Consider the following 12,395-nt stretch of genomic DNA (forward strand, 5'->3'; position numbering starts at 1 on the left):
ATCTACTTTTGGCTACTTACTTAGTGTTTGCATTATTTCACAGCATTTTTAACGTGTATCTTCCTCATATTTACATGTACACCTAAATTGTCTTACTACTATTCTGGCAAGTTTGAGCTTGTTAATGAATCAGACTTGGAGTTGGTGTGTTTTGTTATTACTTTAGATTGTAATGTGGCAATGTAGCTTAACCGTATTTTTTTTGTTGCAGACTTAAAAACTCAATGTCCTTATAAGAAAAGTGTGTTATTTAGACAGGTTGATTTTGCATTTTAAACATAAATAGTTCAAACCTGCACAGCCAGTTTACTGGTGGCAGGCCTAGAGTTTAGTTTTGCATTGATACTCTAGTGGTGGCACAAGGCATGCTGCGGTCCACTAGTAACTTTTAACTTGCAGGGCTGAGTACACTTGGTACATATACTAGGGACTTAAAGGTAAGTTAAAGATTTCAGTTAGGAGTGTAGCCAATTGTGACATGCTTTAGGGGTCGGAGCACACACACTGGGGCCTGGTTAGCAGAGTCCCAGTGCAAGAATAAAAGAAATCAGCAGCAGCAGTCCAAAATAATGAGGGTGATCATGCAAAAAGATGTATTTTACTACAAATGGTTATCTGATTGAACGTTGAAAAACAAAGATAGTGAAGCAGACTTCTAATGTCAACAGAGAAAAAAAATGCCTCCTCATTTCGTTTTCTAATATATGACATTTTATCGGTGAAATAGTTTTATCATCTGAACATAAAGTTTGAGAGGCAATGGTGGCAGATGTTTTTCTAGAATTAACCGATACATTTTATTTTATGAGCATTGCATGAGGTGATTCCATCCGCAGAGTAGTATGTTTTGACAAGGTTGAGCTTGTTATTGAACTAGAAGTGGAAAGGCTAAGTTTTGTTGTTACTTTAGACTTTAATGTGGTAATGTAAACTGTGACTTCCATGATGCAACTTATGTATTTCTTATCATAAGGTAGAAGAATTGCAGAGTGTCCTGGCCAGTTCTGAAGGAGAGTGCCCTGATTGTATTAAAGACAAGGAGGGAAGTATCATGCAGGCTATTATCTCACTGTTTATTTTGCAGCACTCAACGAATGACAAATCCCACGAGTCAATTCTTTAAAACAGGGGGACAATTAAAGAATCAATTAAACCTACAGTATATACCGAGCAAAGACCACGCACACCAACTCTTTTCTTGTTGCACAGATACGATTCACCCATGTGTTGTGGCTTATTTTGTGGGATGTCTGTAATAGGTACGAGTGTGTTTATGGAGATGGTAATTTATTGACTGTAAAGCTCTTCTGCCGCGAGCAAAGAAAAGTTCACTCTCCTGAGCTGGAGAGTGATTGTTGTGCCTGATAATTTATTGCAAGCGGGGGCGCATTAGAGAGGTCCCGCTTGCACTTTCAGAAATTGCTTGTTTGCTGAGCCAATGTATTTTAAGGAAGAAGTAGCATTATTTATAGATAAGACATTGCCCATCAATGTTTTTTATTTTATTTTAAAAATATTTTAGCACTTATGTTTGCAACAGCTGACGGTAGTGGACATGGGCTAAAAAGACTATGTAAATCAGCATAAAGCAATGTTTTAGAACCAATGCAATTTAACATTCATAGGTAAAGGGCAGGGAAGAAAGTAAAATAAGTGTTGCACATTTTATTTTATGACAACTTTGAGTGGACAAAGTCTTTAGAGAGGAGTTGTGCTCTTAAGCACATAGGTGCTAGAGCATGGGTACTCACAAACTTTCCCTCGGGCTAAATTTACAGTGTGGTTTGTGGCCGAGGGCCGCACTGGTGGGGGCGGGGTCAGTGGGGGTGGAGGCAGGGCCAGAGCAAATAAAAAAAAACTGTGACCTTGATGTTGAACACAGGCCCCTGCAGCAGACGCCTTCGTCCACTGAGCCACCAGACTCTACATACACACATCTTTATCTCTCTCTCTCTCTCTCTCTCTCTCTCTTTCTCTCTGTTTCCCTACCTCTCTCTATCTCTCTCTCCATCCCTCTCTCTGTCTTCCTCCCTCTCTCTCTCTCTCCCTCCCTCTCTATCTCTCTCTTTCCCTCTCTCCCTCTCTTTCTGTCTCCCTCTTTCTCACTCACTCTGTCTGTCTCCTTCCCTCTGTCTCCCATTGCCTTGCTCCGTCTGTCTCCCTCTGTCTGTCTCCCTCCCTCTGTCACCCTCCTCCCTCTGTCTGTCTCCCTCTCTGTCTCCCTCCATCTCCCTCTCTGTCTTCCTCTGTCTCCGTCCCTCTGTCTCCCTCCCTCTCTCCCTCCCTCTCTCCCTCTTTCTGTCTCCCTCTCTGTCTCCCTCTCTCCCTCCCTCTGCTTTCCTCCCTCCGTCTCCCTCTGTCTGTCTCCCTCTGTCTGTCACCCTCTGTCACCTCACCCCAGCTTCCCGGGCACACACACAGCCACACCCGAGTACTTCACAGGTCTTTAAAAGACATTTACTTATTAATGAGGCTTTGTTGTGAATCGCCCAGCCTCCATAGATCAGAGTGTCTCGGAGTCTGCGGTGCTGCGGCAGTGTTTGCTTATTAGGTAAACAAGGGGGACCCTAAAGGTAGCTATGGACCATGGGTATGAGTTAAGCAAAGAAACAAAAGGTCCAAAGCAATTCAAAAATACAACTTAATATTATATAGACCACAATAGGCTGCTATATATTTTTCCTTGCCCAGCCGGACAAGGAATTTATTTTAGATTGAATCAAAAGATTTAGAGTCTGAATACATTTAGCAAAAAAAAAAACAATTTCTGCAGTAAGGCACAGTCCTGCACATTAAGTTGTATTTTTGAATTGCTTAGGACCTTTTGCGGCAGTGTTTGCTGACACTCTTTAAATATTTTTTTTTTAAAACACAGGTAGAATGTCTGCAGGGGCCGCGGGCCGCAAAGGAAGCCTTGGCGGTCCGCTGGCGGCCCGTGGGCCATACTATGAGCGCCCGTGTGCAAGAATATTCCTGATTTTCATGTGGACTTATAGTTATCCTGATTTTTATGTGGACTCATCTTTCTTGATGTAGCGGAAATCACATTCTATTTGTAGTGCATTATAATCACATGTGTAGATTGAAACCCGTATATAATCCTTTGCCGTGTTAAAATGAAGTGTTAGAATTTTGGAATATAATAATCTGAAACGTGATGTATTCTAGACCATTGGAAAGTAACATGGAGAATTAACGTAGAAGATGAATGTAACTAGCAGCAACATTAACATGAAGAACTTGTGTTGTGAAACTGACAATTATTCATGTACTAAATGTGTTTATTAATTGTGTCATTTATATGTAGGTATATGCATTTACCTGAAGGTGCCTTTTTTCCTATGCAATTTTGTAAAGTTCCTATAATGCTTTCTTATGTTAGCTGAATTTCGTAGGGCTAAATGCAGTTACCTGGAAACTCTCGCTTTAGAATTAACAGTTTGAATTTCATGCATGCTGTAGAATTTGTACTTTCTCACATTTGTGTTGCAGGTGAAAGGAGCTCTCTTGTTAGCTAGAAAAATTTCTTTGTTTTACTATTCAGGCAAGGAGAGACGAAGGTACAATCATGTGGCTTGAGTCGATAAAGTAAGGTTGCTGTGCTTTACACAGGAGAAGGCCTGGGAACCAAGGACAAAATGTTGCAAGAAAAGAAAACCGTTGTCCCATGGAAAAAACCCTTTAGGATTGTACCAAGAGCAGATGTGGTGATCCACAATTATTGTTGGGAAAGTTATCTACGAATAATGTGAAGGTGGGAGTAGGGAAAGTGCCTACTTCTTCTTTTGCCTTCAGAAGGAGAGCATCTGAGAACAAGCTCTGTCTCAATAGGGGGGCGCTAGAGGGCGCCGGGCAAGATGGCCGCACGCATGTGAGGCTCCGCCAGATCGGGACAAAATCCTTCCAATATCCTGCACGTCCTGCCCTGATTGCTGAATCAGAGCTGCGGTCTTGTGTGAGCGTAACGAGGTTGCATGCACAGGCGCCGTTTTTGGCTGATTATACCGCCTCCGACGACGTGCACAGCGCTGGGGCCTGCTCGCCGGTGTCTGACGACGCGGTGCCTGGGAGGAGCTGCCGAGCCTGAGACCTGACGGAGGAGCAACGGGGCGGCTGCAGGGGACGGCTAGAGCGGCGGAAAGGTCCTGCGGAGCCAACGACGGGATCTGGGCGGCGTGAGAAAGACAGCGAGCAACGCCTGGGCTGGAACCGGTCTCTGCCGGCTGCGGTGAGTGGGGTTGTGGTGCAGGGCGGCCCGGGGCTGCGGAGGTGGTGCTGGGCCGTACTGGGCCGCTCCGTACGAGCTGCGGCCGGCGGGGGCGGGGAACGCTCGGGTGCGACTGAGGGAAGAGGGCTGAGCGGTGGTTGACGGGAGGCGACCCGACACTGCTGGAGCCTAGCTGGTGACTGTACTTTGGGTCACGATTGCCGGGCTACTTGTGTTGAGGCCTTCCCGCCGCCTGCTTGCTATTACACGCAGGGACTGAGACGCCTGCAGCTTCCCGCCCGAGGTTGTCTGAGAGTGAAAACAGGAGCGGCTGCACTGACTGCACGACCCGGACCTTCTCCATAACGACACTTTTGAGGCTCCGTGTGCCCCGATACTGTATGAGCCTATATTCTCTTGGGAGGACAGTGTCGCCTTGGGGGCTTGTACCGGATTTCTCCTGATTGCGAACTAGGCTCGTGGTGAGGCCTAAGTGGACTCTGGGGGATAGAGTTGCGTGCCTGCTGACACTATTCAAACTGCTAATTGTGGATACTTCACTGCACTGCTGTTTCTGCTTCATCTGGGGCTTTGGAGCGCTGCAATAGGGGCGAAAAGGCGAGCTGAGATTCTGGTAATATGGGCAGACCTGAGCGCAACCAGCCCAAATTAACATTCGACGCAAAAAAGTCCACCATGTCGGCCTCACAACTGCCGTCGGACTCAGGGACTGCTGGAGCGTCTGGAGGGACGCCGAATTTAGAGGTCGTGCTCGTGGCTATGCAAAAACTTTACAATCTATAGAGGGCACCATGGAAGCTGTAAATCACTGACTTGATCATATGGCTACGCAGTTTGACAGGCAGAATGAAAGGATGGGAGAGGTAGAACAGCGGGTATCTGCTACTGAAGACGGCTTGCCCACCGTGACTACAAAAGTCTTCAACATGGAACGGGTCTTGGCGGTTATCCAGGCGAAGAACGAGGAGTTGGAAGGGAGGTCGAGACGCAATAACATCCGCCTCACGGGGCTGCCCGAAACTACCAATGTAGGCCGCATGGAGGACTTTATGGAACGCATGATCATTGATATTTTCGGGGCGGAACAATTGTCCAGGGTGTTTATTGTGGAGCGAGCACATCGATCCATAGCTAAACGGCCGGCGACCGGAGCGCCTCCGCGCCCCATTATCGCCCGCATACTAAATTATAAAGACAGGGATGTGATCCTCCGCCTAGCACGAGAGAAGGGAGTAATAGATTACCAGGGCAACAAGCTTGAATTTTACCCTGACTTTACAGTGGCGGTGCAAACGGCAAGGAAAGAGTTCAATGCGGTAAAGCAACTTCTCAGGGCTGAGGATATTCCGTATGCTATGCTGTACCCGGTGCGCCTCCGGATTGGAGCCCAATCAGAGAATAAAATATTCACCTCTCCTAAGGCAGCTATGGATTTTGCCAAGAAGCAGAAAAAAAGAAAACGAGACGCTAATGCAGCACAGGACAGAGAAGATGACTTGCAGGACGACGTTGCATGAGAGAGTACACTTTGACGATACTGACATTACATTTCACTGCCTCTGCTGGAGTGCTATTCCTCGTTAATCCTCATTTCCTCATTTCTGGTTCAAGACTAACTGGGATGAAATAGCTTTTTGGAACTGTGAATATTACGAACGCTAAGCCATTTCCAGCGCTCCGTGGGACCCGCCGGAGTGCCTTCTGATGAGTTTCTGTTCCTTTCCCCTTGTGATTGTCCAATCGGAATATGATTCCGCACTCCTTTTCCAGTGTGTTGAATGGATTAACGTGTGTTAGGCTTTTTTGTAGGTCGGTGGTGCGTAGGTAGGTTACCCTACTGAGCGATTAGGGTACGTGCAATGTCTGTAGTCTGTGTGATTCCTGGCACTCAAGAAACACCCCTACCTCGCACTCCTTTTGATTTTCCTTGAATAAGTACTCAACGTAGTTTTGTAGTTTTCATGAATTTTTATTTTCAAATATTTTCATTATTTTTAGTAGATATGCTTTTCATTTTTTGTATTATTTTCATACAATTTCCAATGCATTCTTAGTTCCCAATGCATTTCAAGCATAAAGCCCTTCTTCAGGGGATTCCTTGTCTGAAACAATCAATATATGGCGGTTCAGTAAACCAGTTTACATTCAGTCATGTTACAATTTTATATACATTCTTTTCACCACTTTTGTTTTCAGTGATATTTGACCCCACATGCCATGTGTCACTGTGTGTTTGGTAAAAGCGACATTTACTCTAGGTGAACATGGTGTAAAACCTTTATAACCCTGTTGCTTAGACAGCGTGTTTGTGAGGAGATAAATGGGACTGACCTTTTCAATGAACGTCACGAAAGTTCAAAACGCTGAAAAATCTGAAATCATTATCTAAACCAATAATGGTAGACGAGCATTTAGAGTTTGTACTTATTATCTTAGTAGGTTATACAGTCTGTATAACAAGATCAAATGATGCTAAAACAGCGTCTTACCTGTAATAGTAGATGTTGCCGATTTCGTCTATTCCACAACCCGCATCCGCGGGTAGATTTTAGTTTGTTTCCAAACTCCGATCATGTGACCGGAACCCGCCTCGTTTTAATGTCAAAAAATGAGGAGAAAAGAACGAAGGACTGGTGTCATGTTTATAATCGGGCGCATTAAAAATAGACGAGGGACTCCGTGCTCAGTTTATGTTCTGTCTAAAGAATGTTTTCGGATTGTGAAAACTGAAAATAAACGAAGGACTTGGAGCTTCGTTTATGTTCTGTCTGAGGGTGTTTACAATTGCGGTAGAGTGAAAAGTATTATGAGTGTAAATGGCTGTGGGGTATCTAGTGTGAATGTATTAGCTGTGACTTATATCCAACTCGTAATCAATCAAAAACGATTTATAATTCATCAAAGACAATTATTAAAGAATGTTAAGAGAAGAACATGTGGCACATTAAATTTCAGAATAATCAATAATTATGCACAATTGTGTCTGACATCAAAAACCAGATTTATAAAAAACAACTGAAATCTAATTTTTCATTGAGTCCAACTGGATTCATCGTATTAAGGAAATTCATCCAAAAAATGTCTCTCCTTAAGAGGTGACTGTTGTTGTCTCTGCCAGGCAAGGTTGGCACCATTTCCAAGATACAAAATCGAAGTTGGCTCACATTGTGATTTGCTTCGTTGAAATGAGTGGCAATCAGCGATTTTTGGTTATTTAATCGAATGTTACTTTTATGTTCGATTATTCTAGTTTTTAGTTTGCGTTGGGTTTTGCCCACATATGACTTCCCACATGGGCATCTTAGCATGTAAATTAAATTGCTTGAATCGCATGTGCCTGTTACTTTCAACTTGATAGGTGATCCTTTTGTGGGATGATTGATGATGTTACTTTTTATGATTGCGGAACAATTGCCACAATTGTGGCAGGGTAAAGTGCCTTTGTAGGTCATTGCCGGTTGGTTGGAAGTGTGTCTGATTAGTTCTTTTACATTTTTTGTTCTTTCTTAAGCAAAGATGGGTTTTTTTTTTTAAATTCCTTTAAAGTCGTCCTCAAGGGATAAAAGTGGCCAATGTTTTTTGATGCTCCTCTTTATTTCTCCACTTCTTGTGGAAAACCTTGACACAAATACCATTCTCTGTTCCTCTTCTCTCGTTTTTTGTATGAGTAAGTGTCTTCTTTGTAGTTTGTCCGCTCTTTCCGCAGCTGATTCCAGGATGGTCTCGGGATATCCTCGTTTCTTGAATTTATCCAGTGTTTCTCTTTTGTGTTTTTGGTAAAGTTCCTCTGTTGATGCTATTCTTTTTATTCTCAGCAGTTGAGAAAATGGTAGATGTTGTTTAAGTGAGTTTTGATGGAAACTGTTGTAGTGTAGTAAATTGTTTCTGTCAGTTGATTTAGAGAATACACTAGTGGTAATCATTCCCTCGTTGTTTTTTATCAATACATCTAAGAATGATAATTCTTTTTTACTGATAGTAAAAGTGAACTGAATTCTTGCATTGACCTGGTTCAACTCTTTTAGGGCCTGTTCTAGGCTGTCTTGATTCCCTTTCCATAGGACAAAAATGTCGTCGATGTACCTCTTATAGGTGATTAGATTCCCCTGCCATTGTTCATTGTTGAGTATGTGGTCAATCTCAAATCTGTGCATGAATGTATTCGCATAGCAAGGGGCTGCACAATTGCCCATAGATGTACCTGAGGCCTGTATATAGAATTTGTCTTTCCACTCAAAGTAGCTGTGATACAGCGTGAAATGTAGCAACTCCATTATAAACACTTTCAAACTTTCTGGTTTGTCCTCACTGACTAAAAAACTTTCTACCGCTGATATAACCAAGTCATGGGGTATTGAAGTGTATAACGACTTCACATCTATGCTTGCCATCAGCATGTTACTGGTAAATTTGTCCTTTTCATTTTCCAATATATTTAAAAAGTGAGTTGTATCTTTTATGTAAGTACTGCTGTTTTGGACAATGTTTTGTAAGTGTCTGTCAATATATTTCCCCACGGGTTCATGTATTGATCCGATGGTTGATACTATTGGTCGTAAAGGCGGTGTTGTTGCGTTTTTATGAATTTTGGGAATCATATATATATATGGTATGCTCGGATTAGACTTTGTTAGATATTCTCTCTCTTTTGAACCGATGGTTCCTGAATTCATGGCTTTTTCAATTATGATATTTAGAATCTTGATAAATTCTTTCGTAGGATCTGAAATGATAACTGTATAGGTATTCGAGTCGTTGACATGAGTGTCTACACTGTGTTCGTAAAATATTGTGTCCATCACAACTAAAGCGCCCCCTTTGTCCGCTTGTCTAATTGTAACCTGGGGATTATTGGCCAGGTTTTGTAGAGTACTTCTTTCTTTTGAAGACAAATTGGTGTATTTGGGTCTAGGGCGTTTGAAAATTCCTTCCAAATCCATTGTTACCACCTTCTCGAAGGCGTCCAAAACTTTATGGCTGACCGGGGCCATGAATTTGCTTTTGGATCTCAGACCCATTAATGTATCTTCTTTTCCTACGGTGGGTCCTGGTTCAATGACATTACTGAAAAAGTGTCTTAATCTCAACGATCTTAAAAATTTGTACAAACATATTTTCATTTCCAAATGGTTTGAGTGGTATGTTGGTACATACGATGATCCTTTTTGAAGTGTCTTTAGTTCAATATCCGTCATTTTATATTTTGAGATATTTATGACTAAGGTTTCTGACTCCTGGTGTTTTGAGCCACCGTTTCTGTGTTTGTTTGTTTTTTTGCTCCTCCGGGTTCTACCAAGGGTCCGGAACCTGTCTCTAAAAAAGGAACAGGAGTTTGTGATGTTGTTGGTACTTCTGTATTAATTGTTTCTTGGGTGGTACCTTTACCTGTCTGTTTTAGAGTTGTTGGACCTGTTCTTGGTCTTCTTTCAAAAGTTGGTCTTTTATATTCGGAACCGTCCGACGAGGTATCACTGGTTGATGCGTTTGGTTTTTGTTGACGTCTTTTTGCATAAATTTCCGCCCATGTGTATACTTCACCTAGGCGGTAATCAGTGGTGTCCCTTTTGAATTTACATAACTTCCTGTCATTTATCTCTTTTGTGTATTCGTCCAATTTTATATATGTGTCAGCTAGGATTTGGTTCCATTCCTCTTTTGTTGTTACTTTCGATAGATCATCTTTTGTTTGGTTTATTTCTTTTGTGAGATCCTCTATTAACTTAGCCAACTCTTCAATTATTAGTAAAATCAAATCGAGTGAACACTTGTTCAATATGGCTTGCCAGCGCTCTGTAAACCTTGCATTATTTTTACATAGGGTTGATTTTAAGGATATCCTAAGTCCTCGTGGAATCCTTTGTGTTTTGTGGTACTTGATAATGTACTTGCATGCAGTTTTTGATTGACTATTCGTTTAGATATATACAGTAATTGTTTAATTGTAGACTCTTTTGAACCTGTACCAGGACATATTTCTTCTGTTTCTTCGATCAAGGAATAAATGCGACTGGTATCCTCCTCTGTGAAGACTAACGTGTCTGCCCTTTGTTCGGTGGTATGTGCAATTTCCGCGAATTGCATGTTGATTTTGGTTAATTGTGGTGCGCGAATCCTTTTTGCTCAGAAGGAAACTGTGATTGTCCAATTGGAATATGATTCCGCACTCCTTTTCCAGTGTGTTGAATGGATTAACGTGTGTTAGGCTTTTTTGTAGGTCGGTGGTGCGTAGGTAGGTTACCCTACTGAGCGATTAGGGTACGTGCAATGTCTGTAGTCTGTGTGATTCCTGGCACTCAAGAAACACCCCTACCTCGCACTCCTTTTGATTTTCCTTGAATAAGTACTCAACGTAGTTTTGTAGTTTTCATGAATTTTTATTTTCAAATATTTTCATTATTTTTAGTAGATATGCTTTTAATTTTTTGTATTATTTTCATACAATTTCCAATGCATTCTTAGTTCCCAATGCATTTCAAGCATAAAGCCCTTCTTCAGGGGATTCCTTGTCTGAAACAATCATTATATGGCGGTTCAGTAAACCAGTTTACATTCAGTCATGTTACAATTTTATATACATTCTTTTCACCACTTTTGTTTTCAGTGATATTTGACCCCACATGCCATGTGTCACTGTGTGTTTGGTAAAAGCGACATTTACTCTAGGTGAACATGGTGTAAAACCTTTATAACCCTGTTGCTTAGACAGCGTGTTTGTGAGGAGATAAATGGGACTGACCTTTTCAATGAACGTCACGAAAGTTCAAAACGCTGAAAAATCTGAAATCACGATCTAAACCAATAATGGTAGACGAGCATTTAGAGTTTGTACTTATTATCTTAGTAGGTTATACAGTCTGTATAACAAGATCAAATGACGCTAAAACAGCGTCTTACCTGTAATAGTAGATGTTGCCGATTTCGTCTATTCCACAACCCGCATCCGCGGGTAGATTTTAGTTTGTTTCCAAACTCCGATCATGTGACCGGAACCCGCCTCGTTTTAATGTCAAAAAATGAGGAGAAAAGAACGAAGGACTGGTGTCATGTTTATAATCGGGCGCATTAAAAATAGACGAGGGACTCCGTGCTCAGTTTGTGTTCTGTCTAAAGAATGTTTTCGGATTGTGAAAACTGAAAATAAACGAAGGACTTGGAGCTTCGTTTATGTTCTGTCTGAGGGTGTTTACAATTGCGGTAGAGTGAAAAGTATTATGAGTGTAAATGGCTGTGGGGTATCTAGTGTGAATGTATTAGCTGTGACTTATATCCAACTCGTAATCAATCAAAAATGATTTATAATTCATCAAAGACAATTATTAAACAATGTTAAGAGAAGAACATGTGGCACATTACATTTCAGAATAATCAATAATTATGCACAATTGTGTCTGACATCAAAAACCAGATTTATAAAAAACAACTGAAATCTAATTTTTCATTGAGTCCAACTGGATTCATCGTATTAAGGAAATTCATCCAAAAAATTTCTCTCCTTAAGAGGTGACTGTTGTTGTCTCTGCCAGGCAAGGTTGGCACCATTTCCAAGATACAAAATCGAAGTTGGCTCACATTGTGATTTGCTTCGTTGAAATGAGTGGCAATCGGCGATTTTTGGTTATTTAATCGAATGTTACTTTTATGTTCGATTATTCTAGTTTTTAGTTTGCGTTGGGTTTTGCCCACATATGAAAAAACAAACAAACACAGAAACGGTGGCTCAAAACACCAGGAGTCAGAAACCTTAGTCATAAATATCTCAAAATATAAAATGACGAATATTGAACTAAAGACACTTCAAAAAGGATCATCGTATGTACCAACATACCACTCAAACCATTTGGAAATGAAAATATGTTTGTACAAATTTTTAAGATCGTTGAGATTAAGACACTTTTTCAGTAATGTCATTGAACCAGGACCCACCGTAGGAAAAGAAGATACATTAATGGGTCTGAGATCCAAAAGCAAATTCATGGCCCCGGTCAGCCATAAAGTTTTGGATGCCTTCGAGAAGGTGGTAACAATGGATTTGGAAGGAATTTTCAAACGCCCTAGACCCAAATACACCAATTTGTCTTCAAAAGAAAGAAGTACTCTACAAAACCTGGCCAATAATCCCCAGGTTACAATTAGACAAGCGGACAAAGGGGGCGCTTTAGTTGTGATG

This window comes from Lissotriton helveticus, chromosome 4_1 (assembly GCF_964261635.1).
Source record: "Lissotriton helveticus chromosome 4_1, aLisHel1.1, whole genome shotgun sequence".
Taxonomy (NCBI): Eukaryota; Metazoa; Chordata; class Amphibia; order Caudata; family Salamandridae; genus Lissotriton; species Lissotriton helveticus.